Source organism: Lepisma saccharinum, chromosome 26 (genome assembly GCF_977018435.1).
Source record: "Lepisma saccharinum chromosome 26, izLepSacc3.1, whole genome shotgun sequence".
NCBI lineage: Eukaryota > Metazoa > Arthropoda > Insecta > Zygentoma > Lepismatidae > Lepisma > Lepisma saccharinum.
The window spans coordinates 18,439,137-18,459,739 of record NC_139254.1 but is presented as its reverse complement, the minus strand read 5'-3'; positions in this window follow the sequence as shown (position 1 = coordinate 18,459,739).

The window sequence follows — 20,603 nt, the reverse complement described above, 5'->3', positions numbered from 1 at the left end:
GTCATCCGACAAAAATCAGGATCGGTATTGTAACATTTAATTGCTCAGGTCATTTTTAAATATGTACAGCTATAGGTAAACATTGTAACTTGAGCCCTCAGAGTCGTAGACCAGCATCGAAATAAGAATTATCCGTTATGGTCTCCCTCCCTTCTTTGCATGCATGTTGCGCTGACATGTAAATAAGCGCTATGCTTTAATAAAAAAAACAACCATTGTACAACTGCATAGGTCCTCGTCCATCTCATGCCAGGGACTGGGTATATCTTGTGTACAGTTTATAGTAGCATCATATTTCTTCACCAAATATCAAACTCGAGAGACTTGCAAGACAGCTCAGGTTATAACTTACTACAAGGTCTGTTTTTTTTAAAAAAATAATAATCGTCAGTCCATATAACAATGCTTGCTGTTTAACTAACAGTATTCGAATCTCTGAGGGGCCGGGGCATTCCACATTTACCTTTGCTAGAAAACGCAGTGCAATAAATGTTCTTTTTAAGTTATGCAATAATTTTGACATTATATTCATGTCCATTCCCCAAGACTAGATTTATATACACAACCAACTCGCTCTTGCAATATATTATCTGATGCGACATTGTGAAAGATTCTCGTATGTTCGCGAAACAGAAAATACACGTCATAGCTTCCGTGAATCGAAAGCAAGGTTACTGGGGGCACGCAAAATACCGTAAGAAGAATTATATATTCCAAATGCAGGCATCATCATTTTTCTCTTGCACAAATAGAATAATCGGGCTGAATTTCCAGTCTAAAACCACCATGTTCTGGCAGCAAGTATCAAAAACCTGTGGTAATTTTATTATATGATAGGAGGTGAGTGAAATGGTTGTTGCAAGTTACTTTTTAAACCCAGTACGTGTGTAGGAAAAACTGCGTATAAGCTGTATCACACTCTCTCTGTCTGTGTGTCAGGTGGTCGTGTCGTTCGCTAGTTGTATGTCACAGCTTAACCCGTACTAGGTAATATTTTTACATGAGGTAAGTTGGCATACTCTGGTAGGGTATATGTTTCAAGCCTCTAGCTGTAGAGCCTATTTGCAAAAAAATAAGTTTGGTAACACTACTCGTCGAAAGCAGCTCAAACAGTGTTGCTAGCTGTAGGTTAATTTTCCCCGTTATACAATTGCAAGAGGTGAGTTGCTTATAGCCTATCTGGAAGGCTTGGTGTGTGTGTGTCCATGGCTTATGTCGTAGGTTAATAAAATTTGCAATAGATCTTGTGTGTGTTGGCAACCGTCAGCCCTTACATGTGATATAGCAGCCTTACTTATTGTAAGACATAGTGTGTATGTATGAGTGGGGGAGGTTAGTTTAGTTCACGATAGATCAACCTGTCACGCTATGACCAATTTCTGCTTTTGAGTCACCTGTAAGGCTATATGTGGGTGGGTGAGGGAGCTTAGTTTAATTCACGATAGATCACATTTTAAATTTGCTCACTCTCTCTGTGTCTGTGTGTCAGGTGATCGTGTCGATCGCTAGTTGTATGTCATAGATTAACCTAGGTAATATTAACTGTACTTCAAAAAATAAAATTGTGTGTATCTCATGTCGAACTAGAAACAAAAAAAGTCAAACATTAAGCATGCATGCAGATTAATTAAGCTGTAAATTTAAAATTTGGCCTCCCCCCAAATCGCATTTCATACATACATACATGTGGAGGACCCGTGGCCCACCTCCCAAGAGGTTTGGTTAGCATGCAATAGATCAGTATGCAATTTAATATCCTCGTCTAGTACGCTGCACTTTTTTGACATTAGATGCAGTGCAGGTGTATCCCGGTGTCAGGCTGGTGAAAAAAAATAACATTCAACCGAGTAGACAAATAGCAGTGTTCAAGTTCAGAAGATTCAACAAATGCCTGTCTGCTGCTTTAAACATTCATTTGATTAGTTAACCACTCACCACGTGGTCATACACCACACCACATATTACACCTCTCTAAGACGTGGTACAGACACCAAATACACTACATGACACCCAAAATCAACAAGGTAGGTTGCACCGTGTAACCAACTAAACACGTGAGTGCAGTCAAAAATGCAGCAAACTAGACGAAGCTATTGAATCAAAATAATCACGTGGCATTCTTTTTGAATCTGACTTCACCCACCCCTTTTTTTTTTTAAATTCTTAATCGCAACAATAATTAACCGACTTTTTAAGTTTACTCTATGCACAGATAGATTAATCGGAGGACTGGGCATACAGTTTAAAATAGAATCGGAATCCAGTAGGTATCGAACCCGGGACCCTTTGATTACAACGTGACAACTTATCGACAAGAGGAGATATTTTTTTTGGTGACGTGGAGTACTTTATCTTTCGGGGAGTCAACATTATTTTTTTACTCAGTCGTCATATAACATGAACACACGCAAACATTCACATGTGCTTTTATTATTTTGTGTTCGGTAAGTACAAGTATATTCTTACATAAATTATTGTTTAATTTAATAAATTATAAACTCGGAGCCTGCTGTCTATTGAAAGCGAATGTTGCGTGCATGCGGAAATAACACAGAAAAAAAAGCGGATGGAAGCAATTTAAAATCAGTGGAGCAAGGTTAGTATTACGAGAGCGTAAAAACATGTGCTTTCATTCAACTTCGAAAAATAAGAATAAATGTGTGCATACAGAACACATATGCTTTCTTTTCACAGTTGTAAAATCATATAAATTGTACATGAAGTAAGTTACGGGAAGGCTCTCTCTTTTATGTCTGTGTATATGTTGTACAATTAGGTACAAGTATTGTACAATTAGGTACAAATTGTTGTACAATTATTTTCCCCAGTTGTCCAGTTGGAGTTAGGGGGCATAACACTGGTACTATTTGTAATCACAGTGCTTACTCATGTATTTTGTTTAATATTTTATTTCAAATTCACTGTCAGAAACTAGTGTTGCCAGTTCCTGGATGTAGGTTTACCTACTCTGTTGGTTGTCACTGTCAAGCTTCCAGTATTCGTACAGCATAAAAAGCTATAACCCCCCTCTCAAAATATATACATTGTATACGCCAAGATGCTCAATAGTCTAGCAACACATCATGAAAAAACATGCCAAGAGGACCCAGTGGGTTTATAAGTCAGTGCTGCCAACTCCTATTTGTAGGTTAGCTTAACCTGTGAAAAATCATATAGTAGAATTTTTGTAGAGTGGGTAGGCAACACCGACGAGCATCAAATAATAATTTCGAGCCTCAAATATATAATTCGAGTCTCGTCAGTGTTGCCAATTCCTATTTGTAAACCTTTACTTTTTTGGTTGGGCACCACACACTCCTGGCGGGGGTTATGGGGGTCAGGAATCCTAAAAAACAACAATTATTATTATTTTGTTTGTTTGTTGGTGTTATAATATAAGTGTGTGTGTGTGTGTGTGTGCGTGGCACATCGTTCCCCCGAGAGAGGTTTACAAAAATCACGATATACGGAGTTGGAAAATTACGATATGGCGCATTCGCTTATTACTGTTGCCGGCCATAAATCTCTCTCTCTCTCTCTCTCTTCATCTTACAGCAACGTTAACATCTCTATTTTTTTAGTTGGAAGTAAATTGCCAACACACTCTAGTTAATAATAATGCTACATATTATACACACACACGCACACACGCACGCGCGCATGCGCGCGCGCTTGTGTTGCCATCCACCCACCTCTCTCTCTTTTACGGCAGTACCAACTCTCCTTGTTTAGTATATGTAGGTTGGCAAAAATTGCTTTATGCGCTGTAAACCAACCCTCAAGCAAAATTGCCAGCTCCTTGCTTTAGGCTAGGTTACACCAAAAAAAGTTGTAGGTAAACTGTCAGTTGTTTAACTCTTCCCTCTCTCTCTCTCTCCTCTCTCTTTTTTTTGTAAAAAGCTATGGCAAAACCACCAGGTTGGCAACCTTGCTTTATGCCCCTGTAACACAAGCCTCAAGCAAAGTTGCCAGCTCCTTGCTTTAGGCTACGTTAGACCAAAAAAACCTTGGTAATTTTTTTCAAGTAAAATATTAGCAACACTGCAAGAAAATAAAGCTTATGCCTTACGAGAAAAATCTATTAAAGCAAGCCTCAAGCAAGATTGCCAGCTCCTTGCTTGAGGCTACGTTTACCCCCAAAAAACCCCTTGGTGATTTTTTCGAGTAAGCAGCTGGCAACACTGCGAGAAAATGAGGCTCATGCCTTACGAGACAAATCCATTAAGGCGAGCCTCATTTTCTGGTGTGGTACGAACCCACTGCCACTACTGCTCTTCTTACAGAAAATAGTGTAAGGATCTCATTAGATCCCTTTGATCCTTTTCATTCAAGGAAAAACATGTATGATGCTATGGAATTAGTATCACTTAGCTTTTTGGTCAGGTTGTACTCCTGAATATGAGTGATTAATGAAAACTTAATGTCTAATATTTTAATCAATTTCATTTTTCATTAGTATCATTAGTAATATATTTTAAGGTTTAGGTATTACAAAAAAAAGGGTATAGAGAATATTTCCATATATATATATATATATATATATATATATATATATATATATATATAATCATCATTCCAACCTATAAGTTGGACTGACTATATAATTTTTTTATTTTTTATTTGTTTTTTTGGTTATAACTGTTAATACTTTTTATGCAGCACTCTATTTGTAAGCTCCAGTGAAGTTAGCTTCTCAAGTGTTGAACCAATAGCTGATTAGTTCTGAATCAAAGAAACACCAGCACATACTGTATCTTCGACAGTTTACTCCAATACAATCTGCATAAGTAATGATATTAATTAACTATTTCTTTGTGATAAAGTCTGAAAGAAACTCCAGGAACAAATATAGAAGCTATCGCAGCATAAAGCCTTGTAAATGTCAACGAAACAGATTTCATTTCACCAAAAGTTAACACAGAAGCACCAGAGAAAATGAAACATCAGGAGATATTTCAATCTCAGGTGGAGGGTATTGTCACATCCAGAATTTCAGTCGCCCACCAGAATCGAACTCAGTAACTTTATTCCGACTACCATATTCCTTTAACCATAACTTTCCTTTATGTTATTCATTGCTCAGCAATGGTAAGTTTTTAAGAGGCTTAGAAGAGCTACTTCGACAAGGAAAATACTTGTTTATCAACTTGGCAAGAAGCCACAACAGGATACAGTTTATCTCATATGTCAGAGATCTGCCCGCATTGGTTGATAATCTGCATTGTTTGTCTTCCGGAGGGAAGCACGCTGTGTCAAGGGTTATCCCAGCCAAGCCGCAGAAAGAAATAATGAGCTTCCTGTTTGTTTGTAGAGTTGATAAGATCACGCCACTCATATGCTCGAGCGAATGATCAATTACCATGATTTCCTTATCCAACCTTTCAAGCCCAAAGAGCCAAAAACATTAACCTTTCATATATGGTAATAGGAACTTTCCCAATTCTTTAGAAACTTGCTATTTCTAAGTTTTTAACATAAGTCAGAGTTCAAAGAATAACACGTCAGTCAGAGGGCGCCAGTAGATAACCCCACCCAATGACAAGCCTTTTCAGTTGTATAAAAGCTTAGGTTTTGCCTTAAAAGAAAGAGAGTCACAGCCAGAGTAAGTCAGAGCCAGAGAGTGAGACAAATAGTACAGTACAGTACAGTTCTCAAGAGAGATTCAGAGTCCTTAGTTCGAACTCAGGTTCAAAGCCTGAGTTATGAAGCCAACTTCACTAGAAGCATAGCTGCAAGGTAATGTATGTGTTCTTGTATATTTTTATATACTAGTAGGCCTAACGAGCCCATGTAACTTTAATGTGCATCGTAAAACTCCAAAGGAAAGGAGATTCGATCAAGCTGATCGATATGTACAATTCAAACCATCACTCATGGCGAGTGAATACATTAGGGTCTGTATAAAACCCGATATTGTAACATTTACTAAAGAATATATGTTTATTAAGTTTATCTTTGTGTTCCTCTTTTATTTATCTTGATTTCAGAAGGTAATGCATACAAGGCTCTTTCCAACGGTCATAGTTATAGAAATAGTGTTTAATCTCTACGGAAATGGTAATGGTGAATGTCAATTGCTTTAAATTCTTAACTCTTGGAAGTTAAGTGGTGGAACCCCCATACATATATATATTGCCCTTTTCTCTTTGTATCTTGTACTCTTCTGCCGGGAGTACAAATGAGAAAAGAGTGTACAGCCCAAGAACCTAGTTCTGTGTCAGGTGAGAGCAGTGGCTGTGAGATCCCTGGTGAGTACCGGCAAACATATGTCCCACGGACTTTGAAGGTAGCCTAGTGGCAGACTTGGGAGTCTATGGTTCGAGTCAGGGTTCGTGACATTGAACAACGAGATTTAATATTTTATATTAACTGCAGCATAATACATTGAAATTTAAGCTCCAAATTTTCAAGGACGACTAATGCAACTTATTCTATAAAGCTCTTTTAACCGGTAAGAATAACCTGTGAAGACTACCACAAAATCGAAACGTCCTTTAAGGATAGATCACAAGGACAGAAAACACAAGCCACACTTGATTACCAACATCCCGAATTATAAAATTTCAAGAGACACTATACATTTTTGAAACACTAAATAACAAGGGAAAGACGCCAACTCGTGATTGATGGTTCATAATTACTTTACAGATAAACATTGAATTTTAATAATTCATCTAAAATGCTAACTACATACAATGAATTTTTAGCTCCAAATTTTCAGAGACCACTTTGCAACCCACTCCGTTAAAAACTCTTTACCAGTAAGCATAACCTGTTCAGACTACCACATTAGGGCTTAGCAAGTAAGTGCAGATAACACATGCAACTGTTGATTACCGTCAACGCAAATGCTAAAATGTCAAGGCACACTACAAATTTTGGAATCACTAAACAACAAGAATACAATCTCAACTCGAGATCGAATTTTTATACTTCCTTTACCGGTAAACATCGAAACTTAAAACTGCAACTAAAGAGACAGCGTAATACAGTGAATTTTGATCTCCAAATTTTCAAAGACGACTATTCCAACCTATTCTATGAAGCTCTCTTTACCGGTAAGGATAACGTGAAGACTACCACAAAGTCGAAACACTCCTGTAAGGCTAGATCGATAAGGGCAGAAAACACAAGCCACAGTTGATAACCATAAACCTGAATTATAAAATGTCAAAACAAACTGCAAATTTTCCAATCACTAAATTACAAAAATACATCCAGAACTAGAGATCGATTTATGATACTTCATTTACTGGTAAACATCGAAATTTAATATTACATAGTAATTGCAGCATAATACATTGAAATTTAAGCTCAAATTTTTCAAGGACGACTATTCCAACTTATTTTATATATCTCTCTTAACCGGTAACGATAACCTGCGCAGACTACCACAAATTCGAAACCTCCTTTAAGGATAGATCGATAAGGGCAGAAAACACAAGCCACAGTTGATTACCATCAACCTGAATTATAAAATGTCAAAACAAACTGCAAATTTTCCAATCACTAAATTACAAAAATACCTCCAGAACTAGAGATCCATTTATGATACTTCATTTACTGGTATACATCGAAATTTAATATCACAAAATGATTGCAGCATAATACATTGAAATTTAAGCTCAAAATTTTCAAGGACGTCTATTCCAAATTATTCTATATAGCTATCTTAACCGGTAACGATAACCTGTGCAGACTACCACAAATTCGAAACCTCCTTTAAGGATAGATCTATAAGGGTAGAAAACACAAGGCACAGTTGATTACTATCAACCTGAATTATAAATTGGCAAAACAAACTGCAAATTTTCCAACCACTAAAATGCATGAATGGGTCCCCAACTCGAGGTGGATGGTTCATACTTCCTTTACTCGTAAACATCGACATTTAATATTTCACCTAAAATTGTAACATATTACACTGCATTTTGAGCTCCAAATTTACAAACACAACTATTCCAACCCACCCCGTTAGACCATCTTTACAAGTGAGAATATCCTGTGCAGACTAACTCAAAGTGGAAACACTTTATTATTAACGGACAGGTAACTGCAGATAACACAAGCAACAGATTTGGAATCACTAAACAACAAGAATACAATCTCAATTCGAGATCGAATTTTGAAACTTCCTTTACTGTTAAACATCGATATTTAACACTACAACTAAAGCGACAGCGTAATACAGTGAATTTTGATCTCCAAATTTTCAAAGGTGGCTATTCCAACCTATTCTATGAAGCTCTCTTTACTGGTAAGGATAACCTGTGCAGACTACCACAAAGTCGAAACACTTTTGTAAGGCTAAATCGATAAGGGCAGAAAACACTAGCCACAGTAGATTCCCAACAACCCGAATTATAAAATGTCAAGACACACTATCAATTTTTAAACACTAAACAACGAAAGTAAGACGACAACTCGTGATTGATGGTTCATACATCCAAATTTAATAGCTCTTAAAAATGGCAACAAAATTAAGTGAATTTTGAGATCCAAATTTTAAAAGACAACTATTCCAACCCAATCCGTTAAACCCTCTTCAACGGTAGGAATATCCTGTGCAGACTACCACAATTTCGAAATACTCATTTAATGCTAAACATGTAAGTGCACACAACACAAGCGACACTTGATTACCATCAACGCAAATTCTAAAATGTCAAGACACACTACAAATTTTGAAATCACTAAACAACAATAATACAATCTCAACTCGAGATCGAATTTTGATACTTCCTTTACCGTTAAACATCGAAAGTTAACACAACAACTAAAGAGACAACGTAATACAGTGAATTTTGATCTCCAAATTTTCAAAGACGACTATTCCAACCTATTCTATGAAACTCTCTTTACCGGTAAGGATAACCTGTGAAGACTACCACAAAGTCGAAACACTCCTGTAAGGCTAGATCGATAAGGGTAGAAAACACAAGCCACAGTTGATTACCATCAACCTCAATTATAAGATGTCAAAACAAACTGAAAGTTTTAAAATCACAAAATTACAAAAATACCTCCAGAACTTGAGATCAATTTCTGATACTTCCTCTATTGTTGAACAACGAGATTTAATATTTTATATTAATTGCAGCATAATACATTTAAATTTAAGTTCCAAATTTTCAAGGACGACTATTGCAACTTATTCTATAAAGCTCTTTTAACCGGTAAGAATAACCTGTGAAGACTACAACAAAGTCGAAAACTAATTTAAGGATTGATCGACAAGGACAGAAACACAAGCCACAGTTTGATTACCAACATCCCGAATTATAAAATTTCAAGAGACACTATAAATTTTTGAAACACAAAACAACAAGGGTAAGACGCCAACTCGTGATTGATGGTTCATACTTCCTTTACAGATAAACATTGAAATTTAATAATTCATCTAAAATGCTAACTACATACAATGAATTTTTAGCTCCAAATTTTCAGAGACCACTTTGCAACTCACTCCGTTAAAAACTCTTTACCAGTAAGAATAACTGTGCGGACTACCACATAGTCGTAACACTCATGTAAGGCTTAACAAGTAAGTGCAGATAACACATGCAGCTGTTGATTACCATCAACGCAAATGCTAAAATGTCGAGACACACTACAAATTTTGGAATCACTATACAACAAAAATACAGTCTCAACTCGAGATCGAATTTTGATATTTCTTTTACCTTTAAACATCGAAACTTAATACTACAATTAGAGCAACAACGTAATACAGTGAAGTGTGATCTCCAAATTTTCAAAGACGACTATTCCAAACTTTTCTTTGAAGCTCTCTTTACCGGTAAGGATAACCTGTGAAGACTACCACAAATTTCAAACCCTCCTGTAAGGCTAGATCGATAAGGGCAGAAAAAACAAACCACAGTTGATTACCATCAACCTGAATTATAAAATGTCAAAACAAACTGCAAATTTTCCAATCACTAAATTACAAAAATACCTCCAGAACTCGACATCGATTTATGATACTTAATTTACTGGTAAATATCGAAATTTAACATTACGTAATAATTGCAGCAAAATACATTGAAATTTAAGCTCAAAATTTTCAAGTACGACTATTCCAAATTATTCTATAAAGCTCTCTTAACCGGTAACGATAACCTGTGCAGACTACCACAAATTCGAAACCTCCTTTAAGGATAGATCGATAAGGGTAGAAAATGCAAGCTACAGTTGATTACCAACAATCCGAATTATAAAATGTCAAGACACCCTATAAATTTTAGAAAGTCTAAACAACAAGAGTACGACAATAACTCGAGATTGATGGTTCACACTTCCTTTACCGGTAAATATCCAAATCTAATAGCTCATATAAAATGGTAACATAATACAGTGAATTCTGAGATCCAAATTTTCAAAGAAAACTATTCCAACCCAATCCGTTAAACCCACTTTGACGCTAAGAATATCCTGTGCAGACTACCACAATGTCTAAATACTCATTTAATACTATACAGGTAAATGCAGACAACACAAGCCACAGTTGATTACCATAAACGCAAATGCTAAAATGTCAAGACACACTACAAATTTTGGAATCTCTAATCAACAAGAATACAATCTCAACTCGAGATCGAATTTTGATACTTCCTTTACCATTAATCATCGAAATTTAACACAAATAAAGCGACAGCGTAATACAGTGAATTTTGATCTCCAAATTTTCAAAGACGACTATTCCAACCTATTCTATGTAGCTCTCTTTACTGTTAAGGATAACCTGTGCAGACTACCACAATGTCGAAACACTCCTGTAAGGCTAGATCGATAAGGGCAGAAAACACAAGCCACAGTAGATTACCAACAACCCGAAATATAAAATGTCAAGACAGACTATAAATTTCGAAAACACTAAACAACAAGAGTAAGACGCGAACACATCGATTGATGGTTCATATTTCCTTTGCAGATAAAAATCGAAATTTAATAATTCATCTAGAATGGTAACCTAATACAATGAATTTTTAGCTCCAAATTTTCAGAGACCACTTTGCAACCCACTTCGTTAAAAACTCTTTACCAGTAAGAATAACCTGTGCGGACTACCACAAAGTCGTAACACTCATTTAGGGCTTAACAAGTAAGTGCAGATAACATACACAACTGTTGATTACCATCAACGCAAATACTAAAATGTCAAGACACACTACAAATTTTGGAATCACTAAACAACAAGAATACAATCCCAACTCGAGATCGAATATTGATACTTCCTTTACCGGTAAACATCGAAAGTTAAACTGCAACTAAAGAGACAGCGTAATACAGTGAATTTTGATCTCCAAATTTTCAAAGACGACCATTCCAACCTATTCTATAAAGCTCTCTTAACCGGTAACGATAACCAGTGCAGACTACCACAAATTCGAACCCTCCTTCAAGAATAGATCGATAATTGTAGAAACACAAGGCACAGTTGATAACTATCAACCTGAATTATAAATTATCAAAACAAACTGCAAATTTTCAAATCACTAAAATGCATGAATAGGTCTCCAACTCGAAGTGGATGGTTCATACTTCCTTTACTGGTAAACATCGACATTTAATATTAAATCTAAAATTGTAACATGATATTACACTGCATTTTGAGCTCCAAAGACAACTATTCCAACCCACCCCGTTAGACCATCTTTACAAGTGAGAATATCCTGTGCAGACTAACACAAAGTGGAAACACCCCATTATTAACGGACAGGTAAGTGCAGATAAAACAAGAAACAGCTAAATTTTAAATCACTAAACAACAAGAATACAATCTCAACTCGAGATCGAATTTTGAAACTTCCCTTACTGTTAAACATCGATATTTAACACTACAACTAAAGCGACAGCGTAATACAGTGAATTTTGATCTCCAAATTTTCAAAGGCGGCTATTCCAACCTATTTTATGAAGCTCTCTTTACTGGTAAGGATAACCTGTGCAGACTACCGCAAAGTCGAAACACTCCTGTAAGGCTAGATCGATAAGGCCAGAAAACACTAGCCACAGTAGATTACCAACAACCCGAATTATAAAATGTCAAGACACACTATAAATTTTGAAACACTAAACATCAAGAGTAAGACGAATACTCGTTATTGATGGTTCATATATCCTTTACAGATAAACATTGAAATTTAAAAATTCATCTAAAATGCTAACTTTATACTATGAAATTTGAGCTCCAAATTTTCAAAACGACTATTCCAACCCACTCCGTTAATAATATATTATGCAGACAACCACAAAGTCGAAATACTCATTTAACGCTAGACAGGTAAGTGCAGACAACACAAGCCACACTTGATTACCATCAACGCAAATTCTAAAATGTCAAGAGACACTACAAATTTAGGAATCACTAAACAACAAGAATACAATATCAACTCGAGATCGAATTTTGATACTTCCTTTACCGGTAAACATCGAAAGTTAACACTACAACAAAAGAGACAACGTAATACAGTGAATTTTGATCTCCAAATTTTCAAAGACGACTATTCCAACCTATTCTATGAAGCTCTCTTTACCGGTAAGGATAACCTGTAACGACTACCACAAAGTCGAAACACTCTTGTAAGGCTAGATCGATAAGGGCAGAAAACACAAGCCACATTTGATTACCATCATCCTGAATTATAAAATGTCAAAACAAACTGAAAATATTACAATCACTAAATTATAAAAATACCTCCAGAACTTGAGATCGATTTCTGATACTTCCTCTTGAACAACGAGATTTAATATTTTATTATAATTGCAGCATAATACATTGAAATTTAAGCTCCAAATTATCAAGGACGATTATTACAACTTATTCTATAAAGCTCTTTTAACCGGTAAGAATAACCAGTGGAGAATACCACAAGGTCGAAAACTCCTTTAAGGATTGATCGACAAGGACAGAAAACACAAGCCACAGTTGATTACCAACATCCCGAATTATAAAATTTCAAGAGACACTATAAATGTTTGTACCACTAAATAACAAGGGTAAGACGCCAACTCATGATTGATGGTTCATAATTCCTTTACAGATAAACATTGAAATTTAATAATTCATCTAAAATGAAAACTACATACAATGAAATTTGAGCTCCTATTTTTCAAAACGACTATACCAACCTATTCTATAAAGCTTTCTTTATTGGTGAGGATAACCTGTACATTATACCACAAAGTCGAAACACTCCTTTAAGTTAGATCGATAAGGGCAGAAAATGCAAGCCACAGTTGATTACCAACAACCCGAATTATAAAATGTCAAGACACTCTATAAATTTCAGAAATTCTAAACAACAAGAGTACGACACTAACTCGAGATTAATGGTTCACACTTACTTTACCGGTAAACATCCAAATCTAATAGCTCATATAAAATGGCAACATAGTTAAGTGAATCTTGAGATCCAAATTTTCAAAGACAACTATTCCAATCCGTTAAACCTTCTTGAACGGTAGGAATATCCTGTGCAGACTACCACAATGTCGAAATACGCATTTAATGCTATACAGGTAAGTGCAGACAACACAAGCCACACTAGATTACCATCAACGCAAATTCTAAAATGTCAAACACACTACAAATTTTGAAAATACTAAACAACAAGAATACAATCTCAACTCGAGATAGAATTTTGATACTTCCTTTACCGGTAAACATCGAAAGTTAACACTACAACTAAATAGACAACGTAATACAGAGAATTTTAATCTCCAAATTTTCAAAGACGACTATTCCAACCTATTTTATGAAGCTCTCTTTACCGGAAAGGATAACCTGTGAAGACTACCACAAAGTCGAAACACTCCTGTAAGGCTAGATCGATAAGGGCAGAAAGCACAAGCCACAGTTGATTACCATCAACCTGAATAATAAAATGTCAAAACAAACTGCAAATTTTCCAATCACTAAATTACAAAAATACCTCCACAACTTGAGATCGATTTCTGATACTTCCTCTATTGTTGGACAACGAGATTTAATATTTTATATTAATTGCAGCATAATACATTGGAATTTAAGCTCAAAATTTTCAAGGACGACTATTCCAACTTATTCTACCTATGTATATAGCTCTCTTAACCGGTAACGATAACCTGTGCAGACTACCAGAAATTCGAGACCTCCTTTAAGGATAGATCGATAAGGTTAGAAAACACAAGGCACAGTTGATTACTATCAACCTGAATTATAAATTGGCAACAAACTTCAAATTTTCCAATCACTAAAATGCATGAATTGGTCCCAAACTCGAGGTGGATGGTTCATAATTCCTTTACTGGTAAACATCGACATTTAATGTTTCACCTAAAATTGTAACATATTACACTGCATTTTGAGCTCCAAATTTACAAAGAGAACTATTCCAACCCACCCCGTTAGACCATCTTTACAAGTGAGAATATCCTGTGCAGACTAACACAAAGTGGAAACACCCCATTATTAACGGACAGGTAAGTGCAGATAACACAAGCAACAGCAAAATTTGGAATCACTAAACAACAAGAATACAATCTCAACTCGAGATCGAATTTTGAAAATTCCTTTACTGTTAAACATCGATATTTAACACTACAACTAAAGCGACAGCGTAATACAGTGAATTTTGATCTCCAAATTTTCAAAGGCGGCTATTCCAACCTATTCTATGAAGCTCTCTTTACTGGTAAGGATAACCTCTGCAGACTACCACAAAGTCGAAACACTCCTGTAAGGCTAGATCGATAAGGGCAGAAAACACAAGCCACAGTTGATTACCATCAACCTGAATTATAAAATTTCAAAACGAACTGCAAATTTTCCAATTACTAAATTACAAAAATACCTCCAGAACTTGAGATCGACTTCTGATACTTCCTCTATTGTTGAACAACGAGATTTAATATTTTATACTCATTGCAGCATAATACATTGAAATTTAAGTTCCAAATTTTGAAGGACGACTATTACAACTTACTCTATAAACCTCTTTTAACCGGTAAGAATAACCTGTGAAGACTACCACAAAATCGAAAACTCCTTTAAGGATTGATCACAAGGACAGAAGACACAAGCCACAGTTGATTACCAACATCCCGAATTATAAAATTTCAAGAGACACTATACATTTTTGAAACACTAAATAACAAGGGTAAGACGCCAACTCGTGATTGATGGTTCATAATTCCTTTACAGATAAACATTGAAATTTAATAATTCATCTAAAATGCTAACTACATACAATTAAATTTGAGCTCCAATTTTCCAAAACGACTATTCCAACCTATTCTATAAAACTTTCTTTATTGGTGAGGATAACCTGTGCATACTACCACAAAGTCGAAACACTCCTTTAAGGCTAGATTGATAAGGACAGAAAACACAAACCACAGTTGATTACCATCAACAAGAAATATAAAATTTCAAAATTCACTACATATTTCCGAAACACAAAACATCAAGCATAAGACACCATCTCGAGATTAACCGTTCATACTTCCTTCAAAATTAGACATCCAAATTTAATAGCTCTTAAAAATGGCAACATAATTAAGTGAATTTTGAGATCCAAATTTTCAAAGACAACTATTCCAACCCAATCCGTTAAAACCTCTTGAACGGTAGTAATATCCTGTGCAGACTACCACAATGTCGAAATACTCATTTAATGCTAAACATGTAAGTGCAGACAACACAAGCGACACTTGATTACCATCAACGCAAATTCTAAAATGTCAAGACACACTACAAATTTTGAAATCACTAAACAACAATAATACAATCTCAACTCGAGATCGAATTTTGATACTTCCTTTACCGGTAAACATCGAAAGCTAACAGTACAACTAAAGAGACAGCGTAATACAGTGAATTTTGATCTCCAAATTTTCAAACACGACTATTCCAACCTATTCTATGAAGCTCTCTTTACGGTAAGGATAACCTGTGCAGACTACCACAAAGTCGAAACACTCCTGTAAGGCTAAATCGATAAGGGCAGAAAACACAAGCCACAGTTGATTACCATCAACCTGAATTATAAAATGTCAAAACGAACTGCAAATTTTCCAATTACTAAATTACAAAAATACCTCCAGAACTTGAGATCGACTTCTGATACTTCCTCTATTGTTGAACAACGAGATTTAATATTTTATACTAATTGCAGCATAATACATTGAAATTTAAGTTCCAAATTTTGAAGGACGACTATTACAACTTACTCTATAAACCTCTTTTAACCGGTAAGAATAACCTGTGAAGACTACCACAAAATCGAAAACTCCTTTAAGGATTGATCACAAGGACAGAAGACACAAGCCACAGTTGATTACCAACATCCCGAATTATAAAATTTCAAGAGACACTATACATTTTTGAAACACTAAATAACAAGGGTAAGAAGCCAACTCGTGATTGATGGTTCATAATTCCTTTACAGATAAACATTGAAATTTAATAATTCATCTAAAATGCTAACTACATACAATGAATTTTTAGCTCCAAATTTTGAGAGACCACTTTGCAAACCACTCCGTTAAAAACTCTTTACCAGTAAGAATAACCTGTTCGGACTAGCACATAGTCGTAACACTCATTTAGGGCTTAACAAGCAAGTGCAGATAACACATGCAACTGTTGATTACCATCAACGTAAATGCTAAAATGTCAAGACACACTACAAATTTTGGAATCTCTAAACAACAAGAATACAATCTCAACTCGAGATCGAATTTTGATACTTCCTTTACCGTTAAACATCGATATTTAACACTACAGTTAAAGCTAAGCGTAATAGAGTGAATTTTGATCTCCAAATTTTTAAAGGAGGCTATTCCAACCTATTCTATGAAGCTCTCTTTACTGGTAATGATAACCTGTGCAGACTACCACAAAGTCGAAACACTCCTGTAAGGCTAGATCGATAAGGGCAGAAAACACTAGCCACAGTAGATTACCATCAACCCGATTTATAAAATGTGAAGACACACTATAAATTTTGAAACACTAAACAACGAGAGTAAGACGACAACTCGTGATTGATGGTTCATACTTCATTTACAGATGAACATTGAAATTTAAAATTCATCTAAAATGCTAACTTTATACAATGAAATTTGAACTCCAAATTTTCAAAACGACCCTTATAAACCACTCCGTTAATAATATCCTATGCAGACAACTGCAAATTCGAAATACTCATATAATGCTAGACAGGTAAGAGCAGACATCACAAGCCACACTTGATTAAGATCAACGCAAATTCTAAAATGTCAAGACACACTACAAATTTTGGAATCACTAAACAACAAGAATACAATCTCAACTCGAGATCGAATTTTCATACTTCCATTACCGGTAAACATCGAAAGTTAACACTACAACTAAAGAGACAACGTAATACAGTGAATTTTGATCTCCAAATTTTCAAAGACGACTATTCCAACCTATTCGATGAAGCTCTCTTTACCGGTAAGGATAACCTGTGCAGACTACACAAAGTCGAAACACTCCTATAAGGCTAGATCGATAAGGGCAGAAAACACAAGACACAGTTGATTACCATCAACCTGAATTATAATATATCAAAACAAACTGCAAATTTACCAATCACTAAATTACAAAATACCTCCAGAACTTGAGATAGATTTCTGATACTTCCTCTATTGGTGAACAACGAGATTTAATATTTTAGATTACTTGCAGCGTAATACATTGAATTTTGATCTCCAAATTTTCAAAGGCGACTATTCCAACCTATTCTATGGAGCTCTCTTTATTGGTGAGGATAACCTGTGCATACTACCACAAACTCGAAACACTCCTTTAAGTCTAGATTGATAAGGCCAGAAAACACAAACCACAGTTGATTACCATCAACAAGAATTATAAAATTTGAAAACTCACTACATATTTCCGAAACACAAATCATCAAGCGTAAGACACCAACTCGAGAGTAATCGTTCATACTTCCTTTACCATTAAACATCCATATTTAATAGCTTATATAAAATGGCAACATATTTAAGTGAATTTTGAGATCCAAATTTTCAAAGACATCTATTCCAACCAAATCCGTTAAACCCTCTGAACGGTAGAAATATCCTGTGCAGACTACCACAATGTCGAAATACTCATTTAATGCTATACAGGTAAGTTCAGACAACACAAGCCACAGTTGATTACCATCATTGCAAATGCTGAAATGTCAAGACATACTACAAATTTTGGAATCTCTAAACAACAAGAATACAATCTCAACTCGAGATCGAATTTTGATACTTCCATTACCGTTAAACATCGAAAGTTAACACTACAACTAAAGAGACAACGTAATACAGTGAATTTTGATCTCCAAATTTTCAAAGACGACTATTCCAACCTATTCTATGAAGCTCTCTTTAACGGTAAGGAAAACCTGTGCAGACTACCACAAAGTCGAAACACTCCTGTAAGGCTAGATCGATAAGGGCAGAAAACACAAGACACAGTTGATTACAATCAACCTGAATTATAAAATGTCAAAACAAACTGCAAATTTTCCAATCACTAAATTACAAAAATACCTCCAGAATTTGAGATCAATTTCTGATACTTCCTCTATTGTTGAACAACGAGATTTAATATTTTATATTAATTGCAGCATAATACATTGTAATTTAAGCTCCAAATTTTCAAGGACGACTATAACAACTTATTCTATAAAGATCTTTTAACCGGTAAGGATAACCTGTGCATACTACCACAAAGTCGAAACACTCCTTTAAGGCTAGATTGATAAGGGCAGAAAACACAAACCAGAGTTTATTACCATCAACAAGGATCATAAAATTTCAAAACTCACTACATATTTCCGAAACACAAAACATCAAACATAAGACACCAACTCGAGATTAATCGTTCATACTTCCTTTACCATAAAACATCCAAATTTAATAGCTCATACAAAATGGCAACATAATTAAGTGAATTTTGAGATTCAAATTTTCAAAGACAACTATTCCAACCCAATCCGTTAAACCCTCTTGAACGGTAGGAATATCCTGTGCAAACTACCACAATGTCGAAATACTCATTTAATGCTATAAAGGTAAGTACAGACAACACAAGCCACACTTGATTACCATCAACGCAAATTCTAAAATGTCAAGACACACTACAAATTCGAAATCACTAAACAACGAGAATACAAACTCAACTCGAGATCGAATTTTGATACTTCCTTTACCGGTAAACATCGAAAGTTAACACTACTACTAAAGAGACACCGTAGTACAGTGAATTTTGATCTCCAAATTTACAAAGACGACTAATCCAACCTATTCTATGAAGCTCTCTTTACCGGTAAGGATAACCTGTGAAGACTACCACAAAGTCGAAACACTCCTGTAAGGCTAGATCGATAAGGGCAGAAAACACAAGCCACAGTTGATTACAATCAACCTGAATTATAAAATGTCAAAACAAACTGCAAATTTTCCAATCACTAAATTACAAAAATACCTCCAGAACTTGAGATCGATTTCTGATTCTTCCTCTATTGTTGAACAACGAGATTTAATATTTTATATTAATTGCAAGATAATACATTGACATTTAAGCTCCAAATTTTCAAGGACGACTATTACAACTTATTCTATAAAGGTCTTTTAACCGGTAAGAATAACCAGTGGAGAATACCAGAAGGTTGAAAACTCCTTTAAGGATTGATCGACAAGGACAGAAAACACAAGCCACAGTTGATTACCATCATCGCGAATTAAAATTTTTCAAGAGACACTATAAATGTTTCAAACACTAAACAACAAGGGTAAGACGCAAACTCGTGATTGATGGTTCATTCTTCCTTTACAGATAAACATTGAAATTTAATAATTCATCTAAAATGCTAACTACATACAATGAATTTTGAGCTCCAAATTTTTCAGAGACCACTTTGCAACCCACTCCGTTAAAAACTCTTTACCAGTAAGAATAACCTGTGCGGACTACCACATAGTCGTAATACTCATTTAGGGCTTAACAAGTAAGTGCAGACAACACAAGCCACACTTGATTACCATCAACGCAAATTCTAAAATGTCAAGACACACTGCAAATTTTGGAATCACTAAACAACAAAAATACAATCTCAACTGAAGATCGTATTTTGATACTTCCTTTACCGGTAAACATCGAAAGTCAAAACTGCAACTAAAGAGACAGCGTAATACAGTGAATTTTGATCTCCAAATTTTCAAAGATGACTATTCCAACCTATTGTATGAAGCTCTCTTTACCGGTAAGGATAACCTGTGAAGACTACCACAAAGTCGAAACACTCCTGTAAGGCTAGATCGATAAGGGCAGAAAACACAAGCCACAGTTGATTACCATCAATCTGAATTATAATATTTCAAAACAAACTGCAATTTTACCAATCACTAAATTACAAAATTACCTCCAGAACTTGAGATAGATTTCTGATACTTCCTCTATTGGTGAACAACGAGATTTAATATTTTATATTAATTGCAGCATAATACATTTAATTTTGAGATCCAAATTTTCAAAGACAACTATTCCAACCCTATCCGTTAAACCCTCTTGAACGGTAGGAATATCCTGTGTA